Source organism: Pleurodeles waltl, chromosome 4_2 (genome assembly GCF_031143425.1).
Source record: "Pleurodeles waltl isolate 20211129_DDA chromosome 4_2, aPleWal1.hap1.20221129, whole genome shotgun sequence".
Classification (NCBI taxonomy): Eukaryota; Metazoa; Chordata; class Amphibia; order Caudata; family Salamandridae; genus Pleurodeles; species Pleurodeles waltl.
Window position 1 is genome coordinate 385,627,299 of NC_090443.1, and position 21,328 is coordinate 385,648,626.

Sequence of the window (21,328 nt, forward strand, 5' to 3'; positions counted from 1 at the left end):
GGTGTTGAGAGTTTTTGACAGCTGACAGGCAGGCAGCTCTTTGGTCCTATTGGTGCTGGTTTTGATCTGGCAAGCCAGGGCAGTCTTTTTGGTGGTTTTGATCTGACGGTGGTAGTTGTTGAGGACTGATTTGGAGGTGGTTCTGTCTATGAGGATTTTGCTGGTGCACCATCTTCTTTCTAGTTGTTTGTATTTGTGTTTTGCTTTGCTGAGTTCTGGGGCGTACTAGCTGGTGTGCTTGATGGTTTTGTGGATCTTGGCTTGTTTGATTGTGCGCCCTAATTGGCTGCTCTGATGATCCAATTGTTAAAGTTCTGTACAACCTGATCTACGTTGGTGGTGATGTTAGGTTGTGAGATGATGAGGGGTCTGTCCATTGCTGCTGAGTGATCTTGGTCAAGCAATAGTGTGTGTGTGTGGGGGGGGGGGTTGTGGTTGCTCTGGATGCTGCAGTGGGGTCTGGCGAGGGTGAAGTGTACAATGGAATGGTCCGAACAGGCTAGTCCTGAGGTGCGGCTGTGAATATAGGGTCTAGTGTGTGTCCTGTTTTATGTGTACAGTCAGTGACCATCCGCTTAAGGCCGATATTGTCTAGTCTTTCCAGGTCGTGGAGTGGGTGTCAGCGGTGTCATTCAGGTAGAAATTGAGGGTCTCCCAGAAAAACGTATGTAGGAAGCTGGCCTGGTGTGTGGTGGGTACCCAATGTACTTACATCTTACACCAGGTCCAGGTATCCCCTCTTAGTAAAGTGGAGGCAGTGTAGCTGTGGATGAGCAGCCCAGGCTCATCTAGGAGACATGCAAAGCTCAAGCAATACCACTGTAGTCACACAGCACTTACAAACATGAAAGAAACCACACTGTGCTACAAAAATAAAGGTATTTTATTTTAGTGACAATACCAAAATGACTAAAAATGCAATACTCCCTTAGGAGGTAAGTAAACACACTAAATATTTACACTAAGTAATCAGAAATAGGCATAGAAAAGGTTAGAAAACAGGTTAGAAAACAGTGCAGATGTAGATAACCAATAGAGACCCTAGGGGGAGCCCAAACCATACAGTGGAGTGGAGCGGAGGTACTAGAAAACCACAGAGGTAAGTAACGCAATACCCCAGTGACCAGGAAAGCAGGAGTAAAATCACTGGAATTTCCCCAAACCACCCAAAAGGAAGAAAAATAAGAAAAGAAGACACCTAGACAAGAGTGCAAGAAACCAGTGGAGGTTTCCTGGTGAAGAACACCTGTGGAGAGAGGGGACCAACTCCAAAAGTCACAGTGGAGTCCAGGAGGAGTAGGAGCTACTACTCACCCTACTGTACTTGCAGGAGTTGGTCGATAGTGATGAAGATCAGGTCAGCACTGCAGCCCTGGAGCCGGAGAAGAGTTCCTGAAGAATGCAGAAGATGTACCACGCTGGAATGAAGACTGCAGAGAGGTGTCGGTGCAGGATTTCCACCAACAAGACTTGGCAAAGGTAAACTCGCAGTTAGTGGAAAAGTGGTGCTCCAGGGACCAGCAAGGCACAGGAGGACTCAACCCAGGAGTCGTCGTCACAGGGGAACCTCAGCATCGCAGGGAGTCCAAAGGAGCAGAGACAGCACCCACAGGAGTCCCACAGGACAGGGACACAGGAGGCACAGAAGGAGCCCACGCAGCACTACAGAAAGGGATCCTTTGCTGCAGGAAAACCACGTAGCGGGCTGTGTGTCGTAGGAAGGAGTGCTGGGGACTGGAGCTACACGTCACCTGAAGATCCCTTGGAGGAGGTGCAAACAAGCCTTGGCAGCTGCAAGAGACGCTGTGCACAGGGGTACTGTCCTGTGTGGGAAGGCAAGGGCTTACCTCCACCAAAGTTGGACAGCTGGCAGACAGGACTAGGAGGACTACTCCAGACCACCAGCTGTGATGTTGAATCCACGCAGCTCAGGATGAAAAGAGATCCACGTAGCCGGTCGTCAGATGCAGGAGAGTGACTCCTTTACTCCAAGGGAGATTCCTTTTTCTTCTTGTGCAGGCAGAAGAGTTGCTGCCTTCTGAATATGCACAGCTGGGAAAATATTGCAAAGCTGGAAGGAGCTGTGGAAACAAAGCTGCAGAAGAATCTTCTTCATTGATTGCATCATCGTCGGTTCCTGGAGGGTCCAGCCGCAATTCCAGTGGCCAGAAGTTGAAGTAGAGGTTGCAGAGGAATCCTACTGGAGTCTTGCAAGCCAAATCTGAGGACCCACCCAAGAGAGAGACCCTAAATAGCTCGGAAAGGGGGACTGGTCACCTAACCAGGTAAGCACCTACCAGGAGGGGGCTCTGATGTCACCTGCCTGGTTTGACCACTCAAATGCTTCCAGAGTTCCCTGCCAATCGAGGAAACAAGATGGCAAAACCCAGGAACCCTCTGGAGGAGCTCTGAGCACCACTCCTGGGGTGGTGATGGACAGGGGAGTGGCCACTCCCCTCTCCATTGTCCAGTTTCACGTCGAGTAGGGACTGGGGGTCCCTGAACCAGTGTGGACTGGTTTATGCACAGAGGGCTCCAAAAGTGCCCTTCAAAGCATACCAGTGGCTTGGGAAGGATATCCCTCCCAAGCCAGTTACACCTATTTCCAAAGGGAGAGGGTGTTACTTCCCTCTCCCAAAGGAAATCTTTTGTTCTGCCTTCCTGGGCTTGATCTGATCAATCAGCAGGAGGGCATAAACCTGTCTGAGGGGTGGCAGCAGCTTGGGCTGCCCTGAAAACTCTGTAAGACTGGTAGTACCAACGCTGGGGGTCCTCTAAGGATCCCCCAGAGAACATGGAATCATACTCCCAATATATGCAACAGTATTGGGGTATGATTCCAACATGTTTGATACCAAACATGCCCAAGTTCGGAGTTACCATTGTGTAGCTGGACATAGGTAGTAACCTATGTCCAGTACACGTCTAAATGGCGTCCCGACACTCAAAAAGTCCAGGAAAATGGGTCTGGAGTTTGTGGGGGCACCTCTGCTAGTGCAGGGGTGTGCTCACACACAGGTACCTGCACCCTACCCCCTGGGCTGAGAGGGCCTACCATAGGGGTGACTTACAGTGACCTGGTGTAGTGACCTGTAGTGAAAACGGGTGCATGCACCCGTATCACGCAGAGTGCAATGGCAGGCCTGCAGAACACTTTGCATGGGCTCCCTATGGGTGGCAGAATAACTGCTGTAGCCCATAGCAATCCCCTGGTACCCGAATGCCCGGTTACCTAGGTACCATATCCTAGGGACTTATATGGGGGACTAGTATAACAATTGTGGGAAGAAAAAGGTACAGTTACCAAGTTTAGATGGGAGAGAGCATAACCACTGGGGATCCCAGTGGACACAGTCAAACACACTGACAACAGGCAGAAAATGGGGGTAACGATACCAAGAAAGAGGGCACTTTCCTACAAAGTAGTGTTCGGATTCAATGGCAAGCAGGGTGATAAATTACACAGCGGCGGGCCTGAGGCAGGTCTTGGGACCTGGAGGTCTGTATGCGAGGGTGCCTTTGATTGTGCTGTTGTCATCAGTGTGAAGGTGGAAGTTGATGTGTTCCATGATCGGCAAGGTTACGTCACTGGTGATGATGCAGGCGATCTATTCCTTGTATATGATGGTGATGCCACCTCTGTGTCTGTTGGGGCAGTGGCGATGTTTCATTTTGTACCCAGGGGTGTGGCCGTGGCAATATCTGGGGCCGAGCAGAGAGTGAGCCAGGTTTCTGTGAAGAAGGTTACATCGGGGTGAGGGCGGAGGTGGTACTCCAGGCTATGTGTGTTTGCAGAGCGATATGGTGTTGAACAGGAGACGCGCCGGGGTGTCTTGTGGAAGGCGGATGTCGCGGTCCCTTTGTGTGCTGCGGCGATGCAAGGTAGTAGTAGTTGTCGCCAGGTGTTGAGGGCATGGAGATCAGTGGATGAGTAACTTAGGGGGTGAGTCTGTCCAGGGGTCATTGCGCTGGGTGCGGTCCAAGCGCAGACAAGCTTGTCTTTGGTGAGCGGTCGCACAGTGGCATCCATGCGTAGTCCAGGGAGGTGAGCGGGGCTGTCAAGGAGGCGGGAGGGAGACAAGCGAGAAAAACCAGGGGCAGGAGAGCAGCGGGAGCCTTAACACATAAGCAGCCTAGGCGCAAAAGAAATAATAAGCAAGACCCAGTACAATGAAAGAGGAAAAAAGTGAAGGAGTAAAGTGAAGGAGCACAACAGAAAGTTGAAGTAGAACAAAGCAGAACCTGCAAAAAATAACCCAAGTATGTGGGCGAGGGGGCACTGATGATTAGGATCACCTGACAGGAGATAGTAGGCTCGATCTGGAGGCCTTCGGACTGAGTGTGAGGCTGTAGTCACGAGGAGCTGTTGGACGCAGCTGAGGGAATGGCTCTGTAGTGATTTGTGTTTTGACCACTGACTTCGTGTCGCACCACTTTGCACTTAGCTTAGCTGTCCACCGTCACATTAGTGGGCACCAGTTACAGACTCCATTTTGTATTCAGCTTAGCCTTAGCTTCACTCCCACGTTAAAGGTGCAATTAGTTTTCCATACAAAACATGTTATGTAACGTGTGTTAGAAATGGGGCCTCTAGTTGGCAGTCGGTTTGCACCCTGTCCAAGTAGGGACCCTCACTCTAGTCAGGATAAGGGAGATACCCGCTCAGGTAGCCCCGGCTCACCCCCTTGGTAGCTTGGCACGAACAGTCAGGCTTTTCTTAGAAGCAATGTGTAAAGCATTTGCACATAACACACAGTAATAAGTGAAAACACTACAAAAGGACACCACAACAGTTTTAGAAAAATAGTCAATATTTATCTCTATAAAACAAGACCAAATGCGATAAGAATCCAACATATAGCAAGAGAAATATGAATTATGCCAGATTTACTCAAAACTACATTTCCTTGAAGTCGATAGCTCCACCTGGGGCTATCACGGCGTCATGATCAACAAAACCAACAGTTCAGGCCGGCAGCGGCGTTGCGGGCCAGCTACGGTGTCAGGAAGACCCGCAAACAGTACCTTGGATTTGCAGGGCGTCGTGATCCTCGAGGTGAGCTCCAGAGGAAGGTGTCACTGACGTTGCGGTGTCTGGTCCGGAGTCGGCGCAGGAGTCATCGGGCCCTTGAGGTCACATGCATTGCAGATCAAACTCCAGGCTGATAAAGTCCGGTGCGCCGGCATGGATGGCGTCGGGCTGCGGTGCAAAGTGGGACAATGCGACGTGCGGTACCCACAGGTCACGGTGCAGGCAGCGACTCGGTGACGGTGTCCAGCAGCGTCGGTGAGACCAGGGCTGCGGTGTGAAGCAGGGCGGTGTGACGTGTGGTGTCCACAGGTCACGGTGCAGGCGGCGGCGTTGCGGAAGCGCCGTCGTTGGTGGGCCCAAGCCAGCAGTGCAGGACGGGGCGGTGCTTCGTGACCCTCACGAGCGGTGTCCACAGGCTACGGTGCAGGCAGGATGCCTGGTGATGACAGGAGTCGATGGTGCTGCCGTCGGTGGACCGGTGCAGGCAGCGGCGCCGGTGTCGAGGGATGCCCAGGCTGCGGTGTGAGCAGGCGATGCCGGAGTGCGGGGCCCACAGGTTGCGGTGCAAGCAGCGGCTCGGTGAAGTCGTCCGATGACTGCGATGGTGGGACCAAGGTCGCGGTGCGAAGCGGGGCAATGCGACTCCGTGTGGCGTCGGCAGTTCACGGTGCAAGCCAGTGGCGTCGTTGGTGGCGTCGCAGTGGTTTCTCCTCTTGAACAGCACAAAACACACAGTTCCCAGTGCTGCAGGCCGAGGAAACTGAAATCTTTGGTGTCTCTGAGACTTCCAACAGGAGGCAAGCTCTACTGCAAGCCCTTGGAGAATTTTCTCAAGCAGGACACACAGCAAAGTTCACCCTTTGCACTCTTTTCAGGCAGAAGCAGCAACTGCAGGCCAGTCCAGCAAAGCAACACAGCAAAGGGACAGTACTCCTCCTTCAGCTCTTCTCCTGGTTCCTCTTGATTCCAGAAAGATTATAAAAGTCTGGGGTTTTGGGTTTTCTTCTTATACCCAGTTCTGCCTTTGAAGTTGGCAAACTTCAAAGCAAAGTCTCAAGTGTTTGCAAGATCCTTCCTTGTTTAGGCCAGGCCCCAGATGCACACCAGGGGGTCGGAGACTGCATTGTGTGAGGGCAGGCACAGTCCTTTCAGGTGTGAACGACCACTCCTCCCTCCTCTCTAGCTCAGATGGCTTGTCAGGATATGCAGGCTACACCCCGCCCCCTTTTGTGTCACTGTCTAGAGGAGAGGTGTGAACAGCCCAACTGTCAAAGTGACCCAGACAGACAATCCACAAACAGGGAGAGTTACAGAATGGTATAAGCAAGAAAATGCCTACTTTCTAAAAGTGGTATTTTCAAACAGAAAATCTAAAAAACAACTTCACTAAAAGATGTATTTTTAAATTGTGAGTTCACATTTTTATCTACTCTCAAAGGTAATCTGCGCTTTAAGGATATTTAAATGCAGCCCCCATGTTAACCTATGAGAGTGATAGGCCTTGCACAGTGAAAACCGAATTTGGCAGTATTTCACTGTTAGGACATATAAAACACACTAGTATATGTCCTACCTTAAACATACACTGCACCCTCCCCAAAGGGTTAACTAGGGCCTAACTTAGGGGTGCCTTGCATGTAGTAAAAGTGAAGGTTGAGGTTGAATTGGCAGTTTAAAACTAGACACACAGACACTGCAATGCCAGGTCTGAGTCATGTTTACAGGGCTACTAATGTGGGAGGCACAACAAGTGCTGCAGGCCCACTAGTAGCATTTGATTTACAGGCCCTGGGCACCTCTAGTGCACTTTACTATAAATCAAATATGCCAATCATGGATAAACCAATCAACAGTACAATTTCTATAGGGAGCCCTTGCACTTTAGCACTGATTAGCAGTAGTAAAGTGCGCAGAGACAATAAACCAGCAAAAACAGACCTCAAAAAATAGGAGGAAGGCGGCAAACTGTTTGGGGATAACCCTGCAAAAAGGGCCATTGCCAACAACGTGTTTTCTATTCTGCGTGTTTGTTTCTCACCGAAGGGCTAGGACATAACGTGGAGGAGTCAGTTAGCAAGATAAGGATGTACCAGACTGATGGTCATAGCACAGCGGGTAACAATTTAGTTTTGGGAAAGTCACCTTGTGATTGTGGTCAAGTTCCAACGTGTTTCTTTCAAAGCTTACCTAAAACAGCCACCATTTTTTAATACTTCTTTTTTCCAGAAAGCTCATTCCTCGATTTTTTAAAATATATAGGAGCCCCAGATCGACAGTGGGAGATTCCGCGACCTCAATCAAGATATAGACGTTGAATGCCTGATATATTTCCCGTGAGGGTGGAGATCTCTCTTTCTCGTTGCAGTCGAACCAGGATCAACGACCTGCTGGCAGGAGAAAGATGAAGCACCAGACAGGCCCTACGGTGATGCATTTTTCTTAATTATTTGCTGTGCACTGTGTATGGAAAAAAATATATATATATATATATCAAAACAAATCCCTTTCAGGGCTAGAGTGACGCATAAATTATGCAAAACAGAAGGGAGAACTTTGGGTAGTTCCCAAGTTTAGGTGGAGAGCAGCTCTAGTAAGGAGCACCCTGCAACACCAACGACACTCTAGATTTGCTCACCTCAAATGTCTGTTTATCTAGCAAAGTTTTTAAGCATTGGATCAGCAAAGTGCTATCCACGCCGAGCTAGATAGTGACAAAGTCTTTTGCCATTTGTACAGCAAAGTATTGATATATATATTTATTTATTTATAAAAACACTCTCTTTGGCGTGGTCACTCCACACTTGATCGCCGGTGGTGCTGCCGTATAAACGTGCACCACCGCGTTTCCAAATCCACACTTTCCTCCAAGTGAATATCAATTTAAATTGATGAATACCCGCTCTGGAGTGCTGACTCTTGTATTCACTGGAGGAAAGTGTGGGTGGATATATATATATATATATATATATATATATATATATATATATATATATATATATATTTCAATCAATATAGGTGTTTGTACCCTTGCATGTATATATTTGCTGTTTATAGATTGAAGATTCTTTGCACATGGTCTTATTTTATTGTAGCACATTTTAAAAGTACACTTTTGGCTATACAGGCCTTCCTTCATGAGCCTTGCAAAAAGATATAATAAATGGCTTCTTCATATTAAGAGGTGCATTTCAGAGAATCTTTTCAACTCCTTTCAGGATGTATTTTGGCTCAGTCAGCAGTAAAGCAAAACAGGCGCTCAGAGGCTACTAAAGCAGCAGAAAGGCTCTGAAGGCTTTGATGCCACCTGCACCTCTGTGCGAGCATGGGCAAATCAAAAGGGGGGGTGTCTGTCTGTACAGCGGATTTGAGCACTGGACCTGGAGATGCAACCAAGGAGGGAATGGAGCGGTTCTCTCAAGCAACACAGAGTGGGTGAGGACATGGGCAAGAGATGCATTGAGAGGAGGGAGAAGCACATGGACGGGCAAGGGCAACACAGAGCGCAGGGTGTAAAGACAGACAAAAAGCAATGCGAGAAGGGGAGAAGAACATCATGGACAAGAAAGATGATGAAGAGAACTGTGCAAGACGAGAGAACGTGGGGTAGAGAAAACTGCATGGACAAGAGAGAAGCAAACAATGGAAACAGCTCTCAAACACATGCACTCTAGTGAAGTGCTTAAACAAAAATTAAAAGTAGTTCCTTGAAAGTGAGCAAAGGAAGGTCACAAGTAAAGTGGATATGATTAAAGGGAGGGACAAACCCAAATTGGACCATGCAAGACATCAAATAAGAAGCAAATGAGAGTGAAAACAAAGTCAACTAATGGTAAACAATGGACAGGCTTCAAGCTCCAAAAAGAGCTTGGCAGACATGCAATAGGTCTTTAACAACCAGACAGCCGCACCGTATAGTAGGCTCAACATAAAAAATAATGCAAACTGCAGCTGTCTTCAGTGAATGGGGCTCATTCCTGAAGAGAATCCTACCACAAATTTGCCCATACCTAGGGTGCTCATATAGGATACAGATATCCAAAAACCTTGTAACAATAAGACTAGATAATGCATACTGATGCTTCTTGGGACTCACTAGAAAAATCAATTGGTGAACTGGAAAGAATAAAGAGCTATGTGACTAAATAGGTCCTTAACTTGAACAGACTTGACTAAAGTACTCTTGGGTAAAGCACTACACTGGTTACATATGGGCAGAAGAATGTCCTTTAAATTCTGTAGGAAGTTGGCTCTGTATGCACTATTTCAAAGTAAGGAAGAGTATGCACAGAGTCCAAGGGTTCCCCTTAGAGGTAAGATAGGGGCAAAAAGAGAATTCTAATGCTCTATTTTGTGGTATTGTGGTCGAGCAGTAGGCTTATCAGAGGGTAGTGTTAAGCATTTGTTGTACCCACACAGGCAATAAATGAGGAACACACACTCAGAGACAATTCCAGGCCAATATGTTTTTGTAAAGAAAAATATATTTTCTTAGTTTATTTTAAGAACCACAGGTTCAAGATTTACAAACAATACTTTAAATGAAAGGTATTTCACTTAGGAACTTTAGGAACTTTGAATTAGCAAAATAGCATATACAGTTTTCACACAAATTACATATAGCTATTTTAAAACTAGACAGTGCAATTTTCAACAGTTCCTGGGGAGGTAAGTGTTTGTTAGTTTTTGCAGATAAGTAAACCACCTATGGGGTTCAAAGTTGGGTCCAAGGTAGCCCACCATTGGGGGTTCAGGGCAACCCCAAAGTTACCACACCAGCAGCTCAGGGCCAGTCAGGCGCAGAGGTCAAAGTGGTGCCCAAAACGCATAGGCTGCAATGGAGAAGGGGTGCCCCAGTTCCAGTCTGCCAGCAGGTAATTACCCGCGTCTTCGGAGGGCAGACCAGGGGGGTTTTGCAGGGCACCGGGGGGGACACAAGTCAGCACAAAAAGTACACCCTCAGCGGCACGGGGCGGCTGGGTGCAGCGTGCAAACAAGCGTCGGGTTCGCAATAGGATTCAATGGGAGACCCAGGGGTCTCTTCAGCGATGCAGGCAGGCAAGGGGGGGCTCCTCGGGGTAGCCACCACCTGGGCAAGGGAGAGGGCCACCTGGGGGTCGCTCCTGCACTGGAGGCCGGATCCTTCAGGTCCTGGGGGCTGCAGATGCAGAGTCTTTACCAGGTGTCGGGTCTTTGAAGCAGGCAGTCGCGGTCAGGGGGAGCCTCTGGATTCCCTCTGCAGGCGTCGCTGTGGGGGCTCAGGGGGGTCAACTCTGGCTACTCACGGTCTCGTAGTCGCCGGGGAGTCCTCCCTGTGGTGTTTGTTCTCCACAAGTCGAGCCGAGGGCAGAGTGCAAAGTCTCACGCTTCCGGCGGGAAACGTGTGTTGTTTCAAAGTTGCTTCTTTGTTGCAAAGTTGTAGTCTTTGTGGAACAGAGCTGCTGTCCTCGGGAGTTCTTGGTCCTTCTAGATGCAGGGCAGTCCTCCGAGGCTTCAGAGGTCGCTGGTCCCTGTGGAACGCGTCGCTGGAGCAGTGTCTTTGGAAGGGGGGAGACAGGCTGGTAGAGCTGGGGCCAAAACAGTTGGTGTCTCAGTCTTCGCTGCAGGGTTTTTTAGCTCAGCAGTCATTCCTCGTCTTAGGTTGCAGGAATCTATCTTGCTGTGTTCTGGGAGCCCCTAAATACTCAATTTAGGGGTGTGTTTAGGTCTGGGGGGTTAGTACCCAATGGCTACTAGCCCTGAGGGTGGCTACACCCTCTTTGTGCCTCCTCCTTGAGGGGAGGGGGGCACATTCCTATCCCTATTGGGGGAATCCTCCATCTGCAAGATGGAGGATTTCAAAAAAGTCAGTCACCTCAGCTCAGGACACCTTAGGGGCTGTCCTGACTGGCCAGTGACTCCTCCTTGTTTTTCTCATTATCTCCTCCGGCCTTGCCGCCAAAAGTGGGGCCGTGGCCGGAGGGGGCGGGCAACTCCACTAGCTGGAGTGCCCTGGGGTGCTGTAACAAAGGGGGCGAGCCTTTGAGGCTCACCGCCAGGTGTTACAGTTCCTGCAGGGGGAGGTGAGAAGCATCTCCACCCAGTACAGGCTTTGTTACTAGCCACAGAGTGACAAAGGCACTCTCCCCATGTGGCCAGCAACATGTCTCGAGTGTGGCAGGCTGCTAAAACTAGTCAGCCTACACTGGTAGTCTGTTAAGGTTTCAGGGGGCACCTCTAAGGTGCCCTCTGGGGTGTATGTTACAATAAAATGTACACTGGCATCAGTGTACATTTATTGTGCTGAGAAGTTTAATACCAAACTTCACAGTATTCAGTGTAGCCATTATGGTGCTGTGGAGTTCGTGCATGACAGACTCCAAGACCATATACTCTTATGGCTACCCTGCTCTTACAATGTCTAAGGTTTTGCTTAGACACTGTAGGGGCATAGTGCTCATGCACTTATGCCCTCACCTATGGTATAGTGCACCCTGCCTTAGGGCAGTGTGAGGTTGGCATGGCACCCTGAGGGGAGTGCCATGTCGACTTAGTCTTTTTATCCCCACTAGCACACACAAGCTGGCAAGCAGTGTGTCTGTGCTGAGTGAGGGGTCCCCAGGGTGGCATAAGACATGCTGCAGCCCTTAGATACCTTCCCTGGCATCAGGGCCGTTGGTACCAGAGGTACCAGTTACAAGGGACTTACCTGGATGCCAGGGTGTGCCAATTGTGGAAACAAAAGTACAGGTTAGGGAAAGAACACTGGTGCTGGAGCCTGGTTAGCAGGCCTCAGCACACTTTCAAATCATAACTTGGCATCAGCAAAGGCTAAAAGTCAGGGAGTAACCATGCCAAGGAGCCATTTCCTTACAAATTCTCTTTGCAAGGCACATTGGGTGACACACAAGCTGGAACCGAGCTTCCTGCAATAACAAACTAGACTATCCAACCAAAGGAGAAGCCTCAAATCAATTATGGCATCAATGCTGGCAAAGAAGCAAACTACAGGAATAACGTGGCAAAAAAAATTAGATCAACAGCAATTTGGAATTCAGAAGAGACAACAAGAGCAGGCTTCTCCCATAACCTAAACTCAAATACTCTAACACTGCAGTCCCAACTGCTTTGCATTGGCACTGTGTAAATTATTCCTCCCATTTCTTTACCTACTGCCACGCACAGACAAATGTGCCCAAACACTGCTGCATCAATCACTTAACACAATCTCCAGGAATCACACATGATGCTAATACTCAGTACTAATAGATGACACAGCTACCACACCCTTCTCACATACAAGCAGCTCAGAGTGTCAACTTTTCACCTCACCCACAAAGCTTTTTGTTATCACAAGAGGGAGGAAAATGTTATAGAAATTCTAAAATGAAATACAATACAAGAACCATTTGGCCCACACTCTTCCTATTTTCCGGACTGCTGATATATATATATATATATATATAAACTGGAGACAAACACAGATTACAGACCCGATGTTGATCTGTGTAGGGATACTTGGCGTGGCACTGAGGGCAGAATCGGAACGGGGTCCGGTCCATGAGGCTTCGACGCTTCTTGCGGTCGGGCCGACCAGGCCCAAGTTGGGCGCGGATTCCCCGAAGGGCAACCAAAGGTGTGTGTCCGCCGGTACCGAGGTGTCGATGCAAGATGGGACGCGATCGAGAAAAATACCGACGAATTTCTGTGAATTATAAGTTTTTCCAACTCGAACAACCGGAGTGAAGAGGAACACGTCCGAGACCGATGGCGGAAAGAAAACAATCTAAGATGGAGTCGATGCCCATGCGCAATGGAGCCGAAAAGGAGGAGTCACTCGGTCCTGTGACTCGAAAAGACTTCTTCGAAGAAAAACAACTTGTAACACTTCGAGCCCAACACTAGATAGCAGGACCTGTGCATAGCATGTGTATCTGCAGCTACACATGCCACCGAACATATACATACATATAAACATGATATATATTTTGTTTGGTCTTTGCAAAACTTTGAAAACCATCATTAAAATTATGAAAATATTTTTGGCCTGAGTAATAACACCTAGGGCCTCGCCTGCCCTTTAATGATCTTCAGGGCCCGTGAAACGTCTAGACCTGCTCAAGATCTTGGCTTACTTTGATCCAGCAGGAGTAGGTGGTTTCTAGGCCTTTTAACGATTTGTACTTTCTACTCAGTTTTACAGCCTTGATTGCTTTTCCATTTTTTTCATCATTCAGAGAAGTGATTTGTTCAGCGCGAGGCAGTATAATTGACATAAAGAAGTGCAAGGCTACTGATCAACTCACCAAATGCAATACGTGCTCTTTTGACATCCATTTACTAACTCAATACCATCTTTGTCTGGTGCATATAGCCATACGGATTACTGGGCTTTCTCCAAGCCCCCCCCCCCCCCCCCCCCCCCCACACACACACACACACACCATTCGAACCACACTGGCTGGCTGTATCCCTTTGGGAAATAACCGCTATTCAAATGATACAATACATGTGGTATTCAAAACAAACTTAGGCATCTCTTACTGTTCTGAATGTTTATTTTCTTAATTAAACAAACATTTTACGACAGTGGACCTCGTTATTGGCGATACAGCCTATTTTTCAATCATCCAGATTTTTGTCTCGTAAAATAGCTAAACCACAGAATGAGAGCGTCTTGACAAAGCAGGAAAAACAAAAGGATTACACTAACAGTATTTTTTTTTTTTTAAAGGAAGACTTCTCTCACATTTAAAAACGCAGATCCCAGAACGAACTTTAGATTAAATGTGAATGAGGCCCGTTTGGTGCTATTCATCAAATAATCGCAAACAAGGTCTTCCCCCCTGACCCTCAGTGCCGGTGCGATTTCGGAACGTGCGCGCCCTTCACGGGACATGTATGCTTACTAACAGATGAAATCGTTTGCCGTTCCCAACTTGTCATATTTATCTAGGTGTTTTATGCTGTGCCAAAAAGTCAACTTCTAGTTCCTTCAAAGCGCTTAAACATTTTTATACCAATACATCTGGGGGAAAGGGCAACAACGGATGTCAGAAAATACGGTCGGTTTCAGAAAACAGAGTAAGCAAAAAGCACACCAGGATTTAAGAAGGTTGCTGAGCAAAGGACATTAACGATGGGACATGCCAATGAAACACCGATTCACAAAAAGGTAAGTGATGGGGCAAGCAGAAAATTACTAGGTCAGTTAAGTGTGCTAAATTCCATGCTTGTCATATCAGCTTCTTGCCTCCAGCTTAATCAAACCTCATCACAACACTGCTCGGTTTTTGAGAGAAAGTTTTTTTTTTTTTTTAAGATTCTGATCCCTTGCTGACATCAGTTTCACAAATGACATATCGCATTTTCAAATGTAACCCACTGCTGGTTGCCAAGTAGAGGACAAATAACTCAACTCCCACATTGCCAGCTACGACAATATCCGGAAAGCAGCCTTTATAAAACGCAAGGAGTCTAGTTAATAGGCAAACCTGACAACGTAAGGTAGAATGAAAATGTTTGTGCATGTATATTAACAACGGGGATCTAGAACGGCGTATTAGAATTTAACATCGAGACGACACGGTTCGCGCACTCAATTTGACAGAAGGCGACGACACCATTCACTCGAGCAGAAGAGAGATTCCCACACTTTCCAGGACAACGCTGAACCCAGATGAACTGCTGGAAGCCTCGAGGAAAGCCATCTGCAACTATGACGATGAGCTGGGAAGAAGCCATCTTGAAAAAAAAAAAATAGTCCTGCAGCGAGCGCAGGGGACGCGAAGATATTAAACAAGTTACGCCCAGATCTCCCATTTCAGTTGGTGAAAAAACTGAATTTACTCCGATATCAGTGTAACTTTCCCTCCTCCCCACCCCCAATGTTTATTTAATATGCTCGTTTTCGGAAACAAACGATGATCAAGAATTTACAGCAAAAGTAATTGTTTCAATAAGAAACAGGTGTAATATTAAGTCCACATTTCTTTTTATACACACTTTGACACATATTTACTGGATTTCCAAGAGTCAGCCACTCTTGGAGATAATGCACATCTAAGACAGTGATTCACCCGGAGTCGCACAACATGATAAAAATCAGCAGCTCAGTCTGAACTCTGGAATCATGGTTCCCTCAGAACAAATCACCCTTTTCACTTAGTAGCTCCACAGAGACTAGGAACGCCTCAAATGGTGGAACGCACGAGCAGCCGATTAAGGGGCTACATCACTTACTGAACTGTAAAGTCATAACCCTGCAACACCTTATCTCCTGTACCTCATCTACTAGTATAGCCAACCATTTGCACAACTTCATATACCACCTAACACTCGATATCATATGTAACTCCCAGTAATTTAATCCAACAGAAAGAATATTGGGTAAATGCATGGAACAGTTTCTTTAAGAGCACCAGGCTAATCCCAATAGCCAACAATAACCACTGAAGAACAAACACTAACCAGGAGTTCAGACCCATCGTGCTGCTCGCCATAAAGCAGTACAATGGATTATCTGAAGTAGTAAGCACTATATACATGTAATTACAATATATAACCCTCCTGACCCATACCAACGTCAGAACACTCTGTTCGGCAGTCCACTGTAATTTATAGTTTGCATAATAATTCCCTTATACTACTTGACACTCCTGCACCAGCCAGATGAAACCGTAACCCGTCGTGTCCATCAACCATTCCTGCACCTGCCCACATCAAGTGTTCTATCATCAACAAACATGTAATAAGTGAAGAGATCAGTTAACGGAGGACTTTAATGTAGTACTCCACAGCAGGTCCCAAAAAGCAACATACTATGACACTTCGAGACATCTCACTCAGTTATGAGATGATAAAGTACATCAAAGCAGATTATGTTACTGTAGGCATTTGTCGAGCACACTGCTTCTCAAAAAGGCCTCCTACGTCTAAAATCACAGATCTATTTAACCAATTTTATAGAAACTGCCAAGATTTCAACATATCCCTAAATGTTGATTCGTTTTCAGTCTTATAATTCTTAATATTCATTGAGCTCCACAATATTGGGGTGTAGTAGGCAAAGGGGCGGCCTCCACTTCTGTTTTTCTGAACTTTTGGCACTACCATACTGAATGAGGCTGAGGATCTCAACGTCATTGAGGGAATATATGACTGCAACAGGTGCCACATCAGTTTAGGATTTTTTTTTTTTAATAGTTAGTACAATGGGTTGTACAGAGGAAGTGTTTGTTTAATGGGTAACCAATGCAATTAGGGTGATACACTAGAAACTGAATGATGCGGTGGGTCCTTCCAACAACACCAGGCGGACACATTCTGCACCGCCTGCTGTCTTTTTTTTCAGCATACTTTGGATAGCCAAGATAAAGAGAATTTCCCTAGTTGAGGCATGATGGTATAAGTGCAGATCCCTCCACAATTTCTCCATCCAACCTACACCTACCCAGGATCACAATCTTTAAATAACAATCTGAATACAGATACCCACAGCACTAACTAGCTAAGTGGACTACAATTATATTAAATACCAATAAGGGACAAGTAAAGCTCTTCAAGGATGCCAGCTTACTGAAAACCTTAAACTATATGCCTCACACACTTCACCCTCCATCGTATTGTTAAGTGCTATGTAACATGAAAACAATTCTAACACTGGATCAAAAATTCCAACCAAACACCTAACATGGTGGTACTGTGCTACTCATGTAGGCAAGCATGACAGTGCCCTGCACTGGGCTAGTAAACACAACATATATTTATGTTACAATACAACTGCCCTCTTAGAAAGGATTGGGAAAACATGAGATCGGTGGATACAGCAGAATCTCTCTCCACCATAAGGTTAGGGGCTACTCATCCGCAGATTTGGAGAAGGCATTAATGGACAGCAGGACATACTACATTCAAAGTTCATTGACTACTAGGTCCATGATGTAAGAGGAGCCCATAAAGAGAGGAAGAGCTAGTAAAGCAAAGGACTGCACTGGAGAGGTAGTGATGCTCCTTTAGCAGAATGTGGCAGGAAATAAGCTTTTTTGATTGAGAATAAGCGTCTGAAGTCTGTGATGACATCAATTAGTAGAGGTAGCTCAGTTATGGAAATGGATTTGAGAGAAGGGGCTTGCAATTCAGCTGAACTCAGGCTACTCAGAAAAAGCCAGACAGGTCAATGAAAAAAAAGTCTTACTCAAAGGATTAAGAAAGCACCGCAAGCCCTATGAGGACAAATTTCACTGGAGTAGGGAAAGTTTCAATTCAATCTCAATGCAATCCCAAGGTTTACATTACAGAAGACATCTGCAATCATCAGCGCTATCAAGACAGTCCACAGAACTCACTAATAAAATACAAAGGCTTATTTCGGCACACTACAAAGAGAAAACATCAGTACAATCAAGTTTTAAGGGACATTAGTAAGTGGTGAAATCACCACTAAAACCAAGGCTTATGTAGAGATATTACAAGTAGAAATTATCAGTAATGTCCCAGAGGAAACAAGAACATATTGCACAAAATACTGGGTGAAAGCAGTCACTTGAGCTCAAACAAGTATAAGCTTAGATTACACCAAAGATTGAGATAATGCATTGACATGGCATTGATATTAAACCAAAGATTGTGACAGCCACTAGATGTTAAAACACAGACATTACAGACATCTTCTAGACACTAAAATGCATTTAAGAATCATTCTAGAAATAAGATGGATACTAACGATTATAAAACCACTTTGCACAAGAGATTACAAAAAGATGGTAATTTGCAACCCAAACGTTTAAAGTGCATTTTTTCAGCCCATTTTTGACAGAAAGCACCAATACATACCAAATACTTTCCATATTCCTGTTTAGCTTTAGTGTAAGCAATGCTTACAAGGTAATAGCCCAAGTGTTTCCAAGAAAGCCTGGATGCGATTCCACGAGAAACACTTACACAAAAGGAGGGAAACAAATAATCATTGCTAACATAATATGGACTATGACAAACAGAAAAGGAACAATGGCATCAATACAACCACAATATGTAGCAAATCAAGTTCCCCTGGAAAAAGTACCAACCATAATAATGAAAGATTTTAAATGAGTTAGGAACAAGGTCCCTAAATAATAGATGAGCATCCTGATTTCACTGTGTGCATACTGGACTGCCCTGTGCTTTGTTTCTGCCCAGTGACCTCACACCTCACACTCCATCTCACTGGGGAACCCACCACAATGATTTTTTTCTCTCAGGAAAAATCAGAACTTTTCAGGACTATGTGTAATTGCTGCCTGTGGGGAGATTTTAAGTTGTAGGAATCCGACTGACAGAGATAAACATGTGCACTGGTCCTGCAAAATCTGTGATGCCTCAATAACAGGGACTGCTCGCCTCCCATGAGTATATTGTGCAGACATGATTCTGTGTGGTGTGTAAAAATTAGTCTCAAATTACATCCATCTCCCACTGCACCAATAGCCCCAGACATTTTTGCCTCCCCCTCCAAATAAAAAAAAACATATTGGTTCAACAACTTTTTACCAAACCCCCCCAGACTTTCATCCGTTACCAGTGAACTGGGTGCAGGATATTTGTCTTTTGTGAGTGGTCACCCTAGATTTTTTTGTCTTTTGCTTGACGTTATATTTTTGCTGGTTTTAGGACTCCGTGTACTTTACCAGGGGGTGTAAGTCAAATGCGACTAGTAGACTGCAGCATCTATCGTGCCATCTACCACAGGGATAGTATAAAACATGTACCATAGTAGTTACAGCAGTGTAAAAACTGCAATTCAACCTCTGAAAATAAGCCCTTTAAAAGTGAAAAATCTCAATTTTAAATATTAACAAGTCACCCCCTATGTAGGACTTGTCGCTCACAAGGAAGAGTGCATGGTATTTAAAAGTAAGACACATAGAAATTCATGTTAACATGTCCTTATAGTGAGTAGCACCAAAAAAAACTGTTTTTCCACTTTGGCAAGCCTAGCTGTCTTATGTAGATAAACAGAGTACAGATTAAAAATACTAAGGTTTTATCTCAGGAATGAGGCTAGCCAAAAAAATTATTAAACAACTATTTAACAGTTATAAAAATTAAAAAAAAATCGAATTCAAAGATGAAGTGGTATTTTAATAAATATTAAGGAAACATAACTAAAGTTCAAGGTGGCTAAATTTACATTTGCTCTCCCACTTCGACAGACAGTAATTAGTAAACTGATTAGTTGTGAAAATGCAATGAAATTCCTCAAAGCAATAACTGGCAGACCTGAACAAGCCAAGAGGACTCTCTGATTCTCACTGAATATGAAGAGTGAGTTCTATATGCATCCTTTATGACATTACATGTATGTGTGAGCACAACTGTAGATCAGACATGGAAAGAACACAACAGAGGATTTATAGAGAAATATCATATGTAACTCAGACAAAAAGCCAGGTTTGTGCAAGAACAGAGTGTACTAATTGTTTTCAATGATAGTCCAGCTATGGATATCCCAGTACATCAAGTAATATAAATTAATAATTTGACATTTAAAGCAATTTTACTATCTTATGGGTGTCCTGGCACAAACACATTTATTTCACTGGATAGTTAAGAGATGTATGATCCAGGAGACTTTCCAATACTACTTTAGTTTCACTAGAGAATCAGTGATATGTGGCAATAGACTGTCTAGTATAAATATCAATTTGTGCCATGGCAATGAAAAAAAATATGACCCAATAAAACCTTATTTAGAGATACCACCCCAATAAACACGCATTCACAAGTTACTAGGATGTAATGGTTAAATTCAATATTATTTCCACAGTGTAGTGAAAATGATATGAGACAAACACTATTGCCTCACACATTGGATATTACAATTACTTTACATAAGGAAATATGTCTGCTTATATCCAAAAGGTGTTTTGAATGCAATTTTAACTAATTGCAAGAACTTAACCCCTTGCAAGCTGTTAAAAACAAAACACTCAAAAACACCATGGCAACACCCATATGCACAAATGTGTAGAGTTCTATGGGTGTGAAGGGCTATCGGGAGCCACTCAATGCTTTGCCTCTCATGAGACATGGTCCCTTCACTCAACAAGTGTAATAAAAGCATATTACCATCTGGCCACCTACATATCAACATTAACAGGCTATATGTGGCAGTGTAGTAACTGATTTATTTAACTAAGAAACCAGAAATATAGGCAGCTATATTAAAATTATTCTGGTTAACACCACATTGATTTCATTAGGTAGCCTGAAAGATATAAGTACTAATATACTTTTGTTAGAAATGGTGTAAGGAAATGCCTCCTTGGCATGATTACCCCCTGACTTTTTGCCTTTGCTGATGCTAAGTTTTGATTTGAAAGTGTGCTGAGGCCTGCTAACCAGGCCCCAGCACCAGTGTTCTTTCCCTAACCTGTACCTTTGTTTACACAATTGGCACACCCTGGCATCCAGGTAAGTCCCTTGTAACTGGTACCCCTGGTACCAAAGGCCCTGATGCCAGGGAAGGTCTCTAAGGGCTGCAGCATGTCTTATGCCACCCCTCACTCAGCACAGACACACTGCTTGCCAGCTTGTGTGTGGTAGTGGGGATAAAACAAATAAGTCGACATGACACTCCCCTCAGGTTGCCATTCCAACCTCACACTGCCTACAGGTATAGAAGCCTACAGGCATAGATAAGTCAACCCTTTAGCAGGCCTTACAGCCCTAAGGCAGGGTGCACTATACCATAGGTGAGGGCATAAGTGCATGAGGACTATGCCCCTACAGTGTCTAAGCAAAACCTTAGACATTGTAAGTGCAGGGTAGCCATAAGAGTATATGGTCTGGGAGTCTGTCATGCACGAACTCCACAGCACCATAATGGCTTCACTGAAAACTGTGAAGTTTGGTATCAAACTTCTCAGCACAATAAATGCACACTGATGCCAGTGTACATTTTATTGTAACATACACCCCAGAGGGCACCTTAGAGGTGCCCCCTGAAACCTTAACCGACTACCCGTGCAGGCTGACTGGTTTTAGCAGCCTGCCACACTCCAGACATGTTGCTGGCCACATGGGGAGAGTGCCTTTGTCACTCTGTGGCTAGTAACAAAGCCTGTACTGGGTGGAGGTGCTTCACACCTCCCCCTGCAGGAAAGCCTCAAAGGCTCACCCCCTTTGTTACAGCACCCCAGGACACTCCAGCTAGTGGAGTTGCCCGCCCCCTCCGGCCACGGCCCCACTTTTGGCGGCAAGGCCGGAGGAGATAATGAGAAAAACAAGGAGGAGTCACTGGCCAGTCAGGACAGCCCCTAAGGTGTCCTGAGCTGAGGT

The 21,328-nt window shown here is 45.6% G+C and overlaps 1 protein-coding gene across 6 annotated transcripts in view; it reads right to left on the minus strand.

Moving 5' to 3' along the window:
• SMARCA4 (SWI/SNF related BAF chromatin remodeling complex subunit ATPase 4) overlaps window positions 1-21,328 on the minus strand; it is an 813,549-nt gene that overhangs the window by 777,140 nt on the left and 15,081 nt on the right. The window contains exon 1 of one of the 6 annotated variants that reach the window (XM_069231513.1): window positions 17,843-17,861. The exons of the other annotated variants lie outside the window; for them this stretch is intronic. The gene's annotated coding sequence lies outside the window, so the exon portion shown is untranslated. Of the gene's footprint in view, window positions 1-17,842; window positions 17,862-21,328 lie in introns of those variants that run through there. 6 annotated transcript variants of the gene reach the window in all.